Source organism: Quercus suber, unplaced genomic scaffold, assembly GCF_002906115.3.
Source record: "Quercus suber isolate HL8 unplaced genomic scaffold, Cork oak 2.0 scaffold_541, whole genome shotgun sequence".
Classification (NCBI taxonomy): domain Eukaryota; kingdom Viridiplantae; phylum Streptophyta; class Magnoliopsida; order Fagales; family Fagaceae; genus Quercus; species Quercus suber.
In genome coordinates, this window is record NW_027069989.1 from 384895 (window position 1) to 396097 (window position 11203).

Consider the following 11203-nt stretch of genomic DNA (forward strand, 5'->3'; position numbering starts at 1 on the left):
TTTTGATTTACTTATTAACTTAATTTGCCTATTGAGTTGAAGAGACTAGTATACGACATATGATAAATTTGTTTATTTTCTCTTTTATCTTCTCTTTTATCTCATTTTGTTTCTTACCTCAGTGGCGTTGTAAGGGAGTTTGTATACTTTCCGTTTGAACTTAATACTTAATACTTTGCTTCCAACTAATGATATTTTCTTTTATTTGCTTTACTATTGTATTCTGCTCAATATTCATATTCTGTTCTGGAGTTAGCCTCATGAAACCATCTGTTATCCTTCAAATATAAATCTAAAGACCGTATTATAGCTTGACTCTAAGTAACGCTTTGGTTTTTCTTCAGATAGTTATTTTCTCCATGGGTTCGAGTCCGAGGACCATGCAATACCCTGGTTATGTCTGTACTTCTATTTTTCTATAAGTATCTAGTTTTCCATAGGCTTTGGTCAGAGGACCATGCAATACTTTGGTTATATCTAGTACTTCTATTTTTCTATAAGTATCTAGTTTTCCATAGGTTTGGGTCCAAGGATCATGCAATACCTTGGTTATGTCTAGTACTCAGGTATAATGGTGTGAATAGTTTTACCATAGGCTTGGGTCCGAGAACCATGCAATACCTTGGTTCTGTCTACCACTTCTATTTTTCTGTAAGTATCTAGTTTTCCATAGGCTTGGGTCCGAGGACCATGCAATACCTTGGTTATGTCTAGTACCAGGTATAATGGTGTGAATAGTTTTACCATAGGCTTGGGTCCGAGGACCATGCAATACCTTGGTTCTGTCTACCACTTCTATTTTTCTGTAAGTATCTAGTTTCCCCATAGGTTTGGGTCCGAGGACCATGCAATACCTTGGTTCTGTCTAGTACCCAGGTATAATGGTGTGAATAGTTTCACCATAGGCTTGGGTCCGAGAACCATGCAATACCTTGGTTCTGTCTACCACTTCTCTTTTTCTGTAAGTATCTAGTTTCCCCATAGGTTTGAGTCCGAGGACCATGCAATACCTTAGTTCTGTCTAGTACCTAGGTATAATGGTGTGAATAGTTTTACCATAAGCTTGGGTCCGAGGACCATGCAATACCTTAGTTCTGTCTACCACTTCTCTTTTTCTGTAAGTAGAGGTTTGTCCTCGGGCCGCTTTACTGGAGTTGATTCCTCCTTGGGTCAAATTATAATCTTTACACATGGCGTTGATCTCGCCTCCAGCTCGAGGCCCCATCTTTTTCATTTATGAAGCGCCCATTGTCCGTTCCTGTTCTGCACTTGATGCTTCAGTGCGCGAAACGCGCCTTCATTAATGTCCTCGTAAATTAACACGAGTCCAACGGTCTATGGCCTCCTTGGAAATTGGTAGCTTCATTATTAGCCCAGCTGATAATTCTCTTTTCGAACTCTGCATGAATTAATTCTCACCAACCCCCATCCCCTATATAAGGTGAGGAGATGGTTTCTCCACAATCCATGAACTTCCCAGCACAAACAGAAAAGACACCTCCTTCCAGCTTCCCAATCCCTTTTAACAACCCCGCCGAAATTGTGACTGGAGTTGGCAAATATGAGGCGGCTTTGGGCGGGTGTGAGGGCATCCAAGCCAAGAGCCATTATGGCCGCAACCCCCACTGGGCTTCCGGTGCGGTAGAATCTAGGCGTAACCCCGATGGCGCCATATAAGGTGGCCCGGAGGGATGTTGTTAGAGTACCTAACGTCTCTTCTCGGAGCGCACCCCCGACGAAGAAGACGTGCGAATTCACCTCATGGGCGGTGCTCGAGTGTTGCCGTCTCCAACGGCCAACACTCGTGAGGATTGGAGAGAAGCAAGGGAACATCATGGGGGAAGGTATCCCGGAGCCCCTGCATCTGCTCCTCTCTTTGTTCCAGCTCCGCCTGGCCGAGAAGGGAGTTGTCGGTGGCCTGGAAACATGATGGCCCTCCCCTTTCTCTGCCTTTTGTGTCAAGCTCTCCCATTCTCTTTATACCAATAAAGGGACGGCTTGACACTTCCCACCGGCTAGCTTTTTTAGGGCGGCTCCACCTGGGCCTCTGATTGTAGAAATAGCTGGTAGGATTAGCTTGTAAATTTGTTTGTGAAACACACCTGCCTGAGCCTCTGATTGTAATCTGTACTCTTTCTATTTATGAAATAATAATATCAAGATTTCTCTTTTCGCTGTCAAATCTTCTATTTTTTTTCTTCTTCTTTTTTTTTTTTTTTTTTTTTTTTTCAACCTACTGTAAAACGACTACTTAGAACACTCGCCTGGTGCGCCGGCCAGCACCCTAATCCTTCCTACAGACGGCGCCAATTGTAGGGACTCAGTTTGGATTGACCCTGAGTATGAATGAGTTTTCAGCCCAATCAAGCCCAAACAATAAATTTATAGAGAATGGGTTAAAGGTTTAGGTGCTGGCCGTCGTTCATCAAGCATGAACTTTCTTTTATAAAGAAAACACTTAGAGTTTATTTACAACTGGGGGATGCTCCTCGGCCCGTGGCCGAGGAGACCCTTTTTTTCTCTCTTCTTTCCCCCCCCCCCCCGTTTTTTTACTTTACTTGCTTTTCTTATATAGTCTTCATCTTCCTATCTCCTTATTCCATCTGTTGATCATCTATTTGCCTCTCTTCTGGCCGTCCGTCCCATCAGAGGCCTTATCAGTACTCAAGTGGTTCACTCTGATCAACGTTGCCCTGCTAAGGGGTTATATCCCCATTAATGCGGCTAGGGGGGTTAGGTGAATGCATTAAATGCGAGGGTGACAGCTTACTTTAGGCTTGGTCTTTCCCAAAAATCACCCTTGTCAGGTCGAGGATGAGGAGGTCCTCGGCGTGGATTGGGAAAAAAGGCTTTCCCCAATTTAGCCTTGAATATTCAGTGTTCCTCGGCATGGGCCTTGGGCCTACTACACGATGGGCTGAGGCTATCAGGCCCACGGGCCCCACAAGGGGTATTTTTGAACCAACGAATTGTTCATCCCAAATCAAGGATTCCCTTTAATTCTTAAATAGTAAGATAGCTATTATAAAAATATTAATCAATTGGTGTGTCTTTGTAGTATTATTATTTGCTTTTATTTTTAAATCACCAAAATATATAATCCTCCTAATTTATATTTACTATTTTATTTTAAATCATCAAAATACACCCTAATTTTAATACATACTATTTACAACAACTACATCTATCTTAATATTTTATTTCTATTCCATTTAAATATTATTTTTTTGTCTTTCTAAATATCTTTTTTTTTCAATTCAATATTGAACAAACACAAACCCTTGTCATACCTAAACACGTCAATCATAGATCAGCCATAAAGTGGGTTTATTTTGATTTGTTGATGAACAATAACTCAAAAAGGTATTGAGGTTCTTTTCATTTATTAGTTTTACACATTAAAATGTTGAGCATGTTGCATTGGACTTTAAAGTGGGTTTGGCGATATGTTTTACTAAAGGTTAGTTTGTCCAAGTTGCTAGGAAAGCTTTTATGGATTTAGTTTTTCATTTGGTCATGTCATTTAACAAACTAAAACAATTACCTTAGATTCCAAGGACTAAAATCATTCGACTGTAAGGACTAACTATGCATTTTGAGAAAAATATCACTCTCTGAAATTTCAAATTTGTACATGTTCATGTGCATCCTTGGTGATTTTAGCCATGAATATTCTTCACATTGTCTATAAAATAGGATTAGTGTGATGGGGAACAAAGTCCTGAGTGAGAGTGAGAGAATGATTTGTTACTGGGAAACTTGTTCAATTTTGACAAGATATTGTTTAGTTAGCCCAATCATTTTTATTTTTATTTTGAGAAGAACCCAAACATAAATGGTTTTAGACTTTTAGATATATTTTTAATTTATTTTGTATTGTTACATTGTTAATTAAAAAAAACACACACACACACTAAATTAGTATAAAATATATTATACAAGATATTAATTATTTGGAGGTACCTTTGTAGTTTGTGGTTTATTTCATCTCTCTCTTTTTTTAATTACAAAAATACTAAGTTGTTCCTAATTTTAATTTATGAGATTTAGGTGGTCACTTTTAGTCGCTAATGTGTCTAAGAGTATTAGCATCAGGATTAATGCAATTTAGCTACATTTATCCAAAAAAATAAAACACAAGTTTTGTTATTTTAGCTAATCTACTAATTACTACAACTATATCAGGCACAATATTCTATCTCTATTTCCATTTAAAAATTATTTTTCTCTCCAAATATATATAGAACATGGAGAAGCAACATTGTAGATGCAAAAAATCAAATCAATGCCAGGGGAAAACTGAAATAATTGCACTTTAGTTTTGCAATTCATACGTTCTGACATCTACTGCAATGCATATTCACATTGTTGAAAATTTTAGAGTGTTTCATTTGATGAGCTAGTAAAGTGACCAAGCTTATTGAATATCAAGGAGGCTACTTAATCATTTCCAATCCAAGTTTCTAGAATTCCTCTAAGACATAGCAGCAACTCAGCAACTCAACGTTGGACCTATAAAGCAGTGTGGCACAAGACATTGACTCCCTGTTTTTTGAATTATATACCATTCCCCAAAATAAAGGGCACGTGTTCATAAGGAATAGGCAGATGCTCAACATCATGGATTGAATTACCAGATTATCAACATAAACATAAAAAAGAAAAATACTATTGCACTTGTAAACATATTTTTCTTTTTAAACATACAAACATTAGAAAATATAAAAATTTATTCTATCAATATGTGACTTTATTAGGATTTTTACAAATTAATTTATTGATTATATAATCATTTTAATATTTTTTTTTTCACTAAACATCTATGATTTAATTTAGAAATGGAATTACATCCAAATATATGAGCGTTAAAGATAATTATGGTTAATCTTAAAGTTATCCTTTTAGCCAATTAATCTTTGCTAAAAATTAATCTATTTAAATAAAGTGGGTATTCTAAAATTATACTCTAATATACATGTTTTTATCAAATCATAATTTTAAGAATGTTAAAATTATGATTAAGTATGACATACTTAATCATAATTTTATAATGTTATGAATAGGTTTCCTTAGTTCTTATCCTATGGAGCATATTGTTATGATGAGTTTGTTAGTCAAATTGTTATGATGTGCAAGGTTTACCTTACTCATATACATACATACATATATATATATATATATATATATATATATATATATATAATATATATATATATTGATATTGATTAGGTACTGATGAAAAGGGGATAACAATATGTAAGGGTGTTCACCAAACTGCACAAACCACAAAAACCACACCAAAACTGCCCGCAAAATGACATAACCGCACCACACCACAAGTAACAATGCACTACACCGCACCACACCGCATAGTGCAGTGCGGTTTGTGGTTTTATAATAAGAAAACCACACTGCACTGCACCCTCTCTATATTTAATATATTTATTTATTTTTAATATTAAATATATTATTAATAGTTCAATAACCCTAGTTTTCATTTTTTTTTTTTTAAAGTTTGATTACCCTAGCAAGTGTTACCTAGGAAAGCTAGCCCAAAATAAGGAAAAATTAGCTCAATAGTTTAAAACTTGGCCCAAAACAAAGAGAATAATTAGTTTTGGGCTAGGTAGGAAAAGCCCAAAATTTGAAAAATATACCGACTTCAAGCCGTTTAAACCGCATCTTATATACCACACCGCACATGTAACCTCAAAAATGAGGTGCGATGCGGTGCGGTTATGGTTTTGGCTAAATTCTAAACCACACCGCACCGTATATGTGACTGCAAAAATAAAGTGCGGTGCAGTTAAGGTTTTAGCTAAACCACACCGCAAGTGCGGTGCTAAAAATGGCCTAAAACCGCATCGCGAACACCCCTAATAGTATGCATAAGTTAAACCAAAAACTACCAGTTTACGATACAAGATGTACAAGGAACCAACAACCTGGGATACTATTAAAGAAAAATCCCAAAAACAAGTTTCCAGTTATGGTAAGGATGATAATCAATGCTTGAACAATATTTCCAAAGAAACCTCTCTCAACATAGACTGTAACTGTGATTTAACTTGGTCAACGTCATACAAAATATTCACTCCTTCCCTTGCTTCATTAATATGACCCTGAGTAAAAAACCAAGACTTAATTAAGGAGTGGAAGTGCAGGGTTGCTACCCTAACCACAACAGCATATTAAGAATATTTTATTCAACTTTTGAAGTATAATGAATATTAAATATTACCTTTTTTCAAAATAAAATGTATTGTCCCACTTAGGAAGAGCAACATTACCGGGTAGAATGGGTATACCTTGAGAATATCATGAAGAAAATGGGTTTTGATGTCAAGTGGGTCAATCTAATCATGAAGTGCATTTCGACTGTCACTTAACTCAGTTCTTGTTGACACACCTTTTCTTCACGGATGATAGTTTGCAAAGCCTCCCTAGTTGAATGTCAAAAAATCTAGTAACTTTTGGACTGCTATGAGAGGGCCTCTGGTCAAAAGTTGAATCGAAACAAAACCGTCCTTTTCTTCAACAAGTCCACCCCACCTATCATCTTGGATCAGATCAAAATCTCACTAGGTGTGCAAGAGATTAAACAATATGAAAGATACCTTGGCCTTCCCTCTCAAGTTGGGAAAAAGAAGAAAGCAAGCTTGCTTTATATCAAGGAAAGAGTAGCGGCAAAGCTCCAAGGTTGGAAAGAACAGCTTCTTTCCCAAGTTGGGCAGGAAGTACTCCTCAAAGTAGTGATTCAAGCGATCCCAACCTTTGCCATGAGATTCTTCAAGCTCCTGCTTACTCTTTGCTTCGATATTGAGGCCTTAATAAGGAATTTTTGGTGGGGTCATAAGGGTAATCAGAGGAAGATCCATTATGCCAACCAAAAATTTTAGGAGGTATGGGTTTCAATGAGCTTCAAAAATTCAACGACGCCATGCTCGCAAAATAGGTCTAGTGGCAAGCAAACAATCAGTCCTCTCTATTTCATAGATTCTTTAAGGAAAAATTCTTCCCAAATGGCTCCATTTTTTATGCTAGGGAGGGTAATGGCTCTTTCATCTGGAAAAGCATCTTAAAAGGAAGAGATGTGGTTAGCAAAGGGATGCAATGGAGGGTGGGAAATGACGCCTTGATCCGGATCTATCATGATAGTTGGCTCCCTGATCCATACAACAAGAGAGTGGTGTCTCCGAGAGATTTCCTTAGAAACGATGCTTAAGTATCGGTCCTAATTGATATAGAGCAACACTGCTGGCTCCAGGAAGCAATTGACAACATTTTCATTCCTCACAAGGCTGCTGTTGTTAAGTCCATCCCCCTCAGCCTTATTGAGTGTGAGGATAAGTTGTTTTGGCCACACTTTCATGATGACAAATACTCTGTCAGATCGGCATACAGGCTCCTTATGGATGAAGAGTTGAAAGAGGCTCCATCTCCTTCTGATTTAACCCCCACCAAGAGAATTTGGAAGGGCATTTGGAGCCTTCGTGTTCCAAATAGAGTTAAAACTTTTTTATGGAGAGCGGGAACAGATTCTCTGCCTTCAAAAGCCAATCTGTTAAAGCGTAGAATGCTTAATGATGACCTCTGCCCCGGCTGTAAACTCAAGACTTCCTTTCATGCCCTTTGGTCTTGCACCGAATTAACTTCAGTTTGGGAGGCCAAATTTGCTTGGTTAAAAAATCTTGCCAAAGATTGCAACTCGTTTGTGGAAGTCATCCAGCTCTATCAATCGCACAACGATCTCTTCGAGTTATTTGCCATAACTGTATTGCTCATTTGGGCCCGTAGAAACCAGCTTAAAGTTGGTGATAGCTCAGCTCCGTTGTGGAAGTTAAATTCCATGGCCACAGACAACCTGCAGGAATTCCAGAGAACAACGTCAAAGCTCCCACTTACCCCGAAAGTTCCCATCACCACTAGATGGCTTCCTCCACCAACAAACTGGCTAAAAGTGAATTTCGACGGGGCAATTTTTAAAGAGAAGAGCTTAGCAGGTCTGGGTTGCATCATCCGAAATGACAAACGTCTTGTAATGGCTGTCTTTACACAAATTATTCCATTGCCTACATCCGTAGAGACGGTGGAAGTGCTGGCAACGCGCAGCGCCATTGGTTTTGCGCAAGAGCTAAGTCTAGATCAAATAATTTTGGAAGGAGATTTGGAAACTACCATCAGAGCTCTATCTAGAGGAGGATGGGAGTCTTCAAGCTTCGGGCACATCATCAAGGATATCAACTTTTTCACTTCAGCTTTTAGAAGTTTATCCTTTAGTCATACCTGTAGGCTATGGAATAAAGTAGCTCATAGGCTAGCAAGATCAACTTGTAAGTTTTCCCATTTTCATGTTTGGATGGAGGACATTCCTCCTGATAATGCATCTGTGTACCTTTCTAATATGCCGTAATGAAATTTCCCTCCCCCCTTTTCCAAGGGTGGTTTCTCAAAAAAAAAGGAAGAACAACATTATAGAATGAACTATAATGCATATCAATGCGAATATATATACAGTAGTCTATAATTTAAAATTTGTTTGGATAATTGAATTAAATTCCCAAATTATAAACATAAACATAAACGAGAAATATGTTATTATACTCATAAAAAAAATTTACAAATTCAGACATTGGAAAATATTAATAAAAAAATTATTCTATCAATATGCTACTTTATTAGGATTTTTACAAATTAATTTATTGATTATATAATCATTTTAATGCTTTTCGAGTAAACATATATGATTTAATTTACAAATGGAATTAGAATCAAACATATAGGAATTAAAGATAATTACGGTTAATCTTGTAGTTAATCCCACTATGCAAATAAAATGGGTACTCTAAAATTATACTCTAATATACATTTTTATCAAATCATAATTTCAAGAATGTTAAAATTATAATTGACAATGTTATAATTAGGTTTCCTTATTTCTAATTCGACGAAACCCATTGTTATGATGAGGTGTCGGCCAAATTGAAGATGCTTGGAATGCGGTTGCAAAAACGCATCCTTAGTATAAAGTTGCACAAGTGTCCCGTAATATGAAAATACTCTACTCGCATACATATTGATAGGTTACGAAGAAAATTTTGATAATGTTATGAATAAATTGAACCAGCAAATCATCCCCCCTCCCCCCCACCCACGATTTTAGCTCGGGGGGTGCCTCAGAAAGGTAAAGAGTTGTTGAAAAGTTTGTATTCTTTAAACTACCCTTAAACATTAACATGAATTATTGTACTCATAAAAATATTTTTCTTTTTACAGATACAAACCTTAGAAAAAAATTCTATCTATATATATGTGTGACTCTATTAAGCTTTTTACAAACATAACTTACGTCAAACCTAAATACATGTAACAACAAATTCGCCGAAAATGCACCAATTAGCCAACACATAGAATATCCTCTATTTCAACCTTTGTTTGTTGATCAACCATAGATCCATCAATCAACCAGATCAACCTTCATTGACCATCATTTGTTGGCGACCGTATTCTATCTCCACTAATTTGTCTAGATCAATGAGAGAGAGAGAGAGAGAGAGAGAGAGAGTAAAACTGAAAATCATTAGTATAGGTGACGAGTCCAAGAGTATTCTATTGTAGAATGCAGAATACGTTTGCTCTATAGCACCAAAAATTATATAATAGTGCATTTGTTTGTCACTACATGATAGATTGATAATGCTGCTTCCTTTAGCATTTCCTGCTATTCATTGCCTTAATAAACGGATTTGAATGACAAAGGTCATTGCTATTCGAGAGAGGAATTGTGCTGCTCCTTGTGTTCCTTTCTATTTTAACAAAATACTAAAGCAGATTTTCAGGTAGAATATGCATAAGAATATCTGCACATCAGTATTAAGCATTTTTTAAATTCATGATTCCTTATTAATGAGTGCTAAAATTAGAGAGCAAACTCTTTTGATTTCTAGGACTTATTTAGTGAATATTACAGTTCAAATTTCTATTACCTACTCTTATTGGTAATCTTAAATAGCATTATCTAGAATGCATTCTAATGAGTAAGCATATATCAGAGTTCACCTTAAAATTCATGAACAATTTCTTATATTCCACAAACAAATCAAATATTTGTGCAATATTGTAAAAGTATAATAATTCTTCTATTTCAACCTCACCTTTTCTTCACATATTCCTCTCTTTCAGATATATATTTTATGTTTCTAATTCTAAGATATGGTCAGACTTGCTTCAAGTTGATTAGAATATTGTTGCTTAGTTTCAAACAGTAGTGTCAATATGATGAACACGAGCTCTAGCTCTCACATAACATGCAATAGACTTTTTTATTTTATTTTATATAAGATAGAAATTCTACTCTAACCTAATCTAAGTATATATGTGTACAAAACTCCATCCTGAAAACTTGAACCCTGACCCTTGCCCCCCACATTCAAAAACTCTATACTTGTTGAGTGACATTTACCAAGGATGTGCGGTGGTGCCATATAATAGACTTACATACAATAAATTGTGAGTACTTAAGATAACCATTATTTAGGCCCTTTTGGATATACATTACTGTAAGTTTCTTTAAAAACCTTCTCCCTTCTTCCCGTGTGTGTGTGTGTTAAAAATACTTAGTATTCTCAAAAAATAAAAAATAAAGATAACCATTATTTGAATTAAAATAGAAGGGCCAGCTTTTAAATTTTTTTTTGTGGGGGGGGGGGGGGGGGGGGTGAGGATAAGGGTGGAGCTATCTCCAGAACTCGTCGTTATATACTTTCTCACTTTATAAATTTATTTGTTCTAGCAGTACCACACTTCAATGGAAAACTAAATTTATTTTTTCCAATCAGAAAATTATGAATTTATCCATAAAACACTTTTTAATAATATAATGTAATTTGTATATCATATCTACTACGCCAAAAAGCTAAATATATATATACCTATTTTTTAACACAATTTATCCAGAAATATAAGTAAATCTTAGGTAGAAAATTATTAATAAGATGAAAAGTCACTAATAATATGATGTATGTTAAAGAATATTAAAATTATTAAAGATTAAAGAAAAATAATAAATTTGACATACATCTCTAATAACTACAAATTATTTTATATTTCTCATCACAAATTAATTAAAAATACCAAATTACCAATATATGAGACAAGAGGTAATGATTCATACTTTAAATTTATAATACCATAAATAAATAAA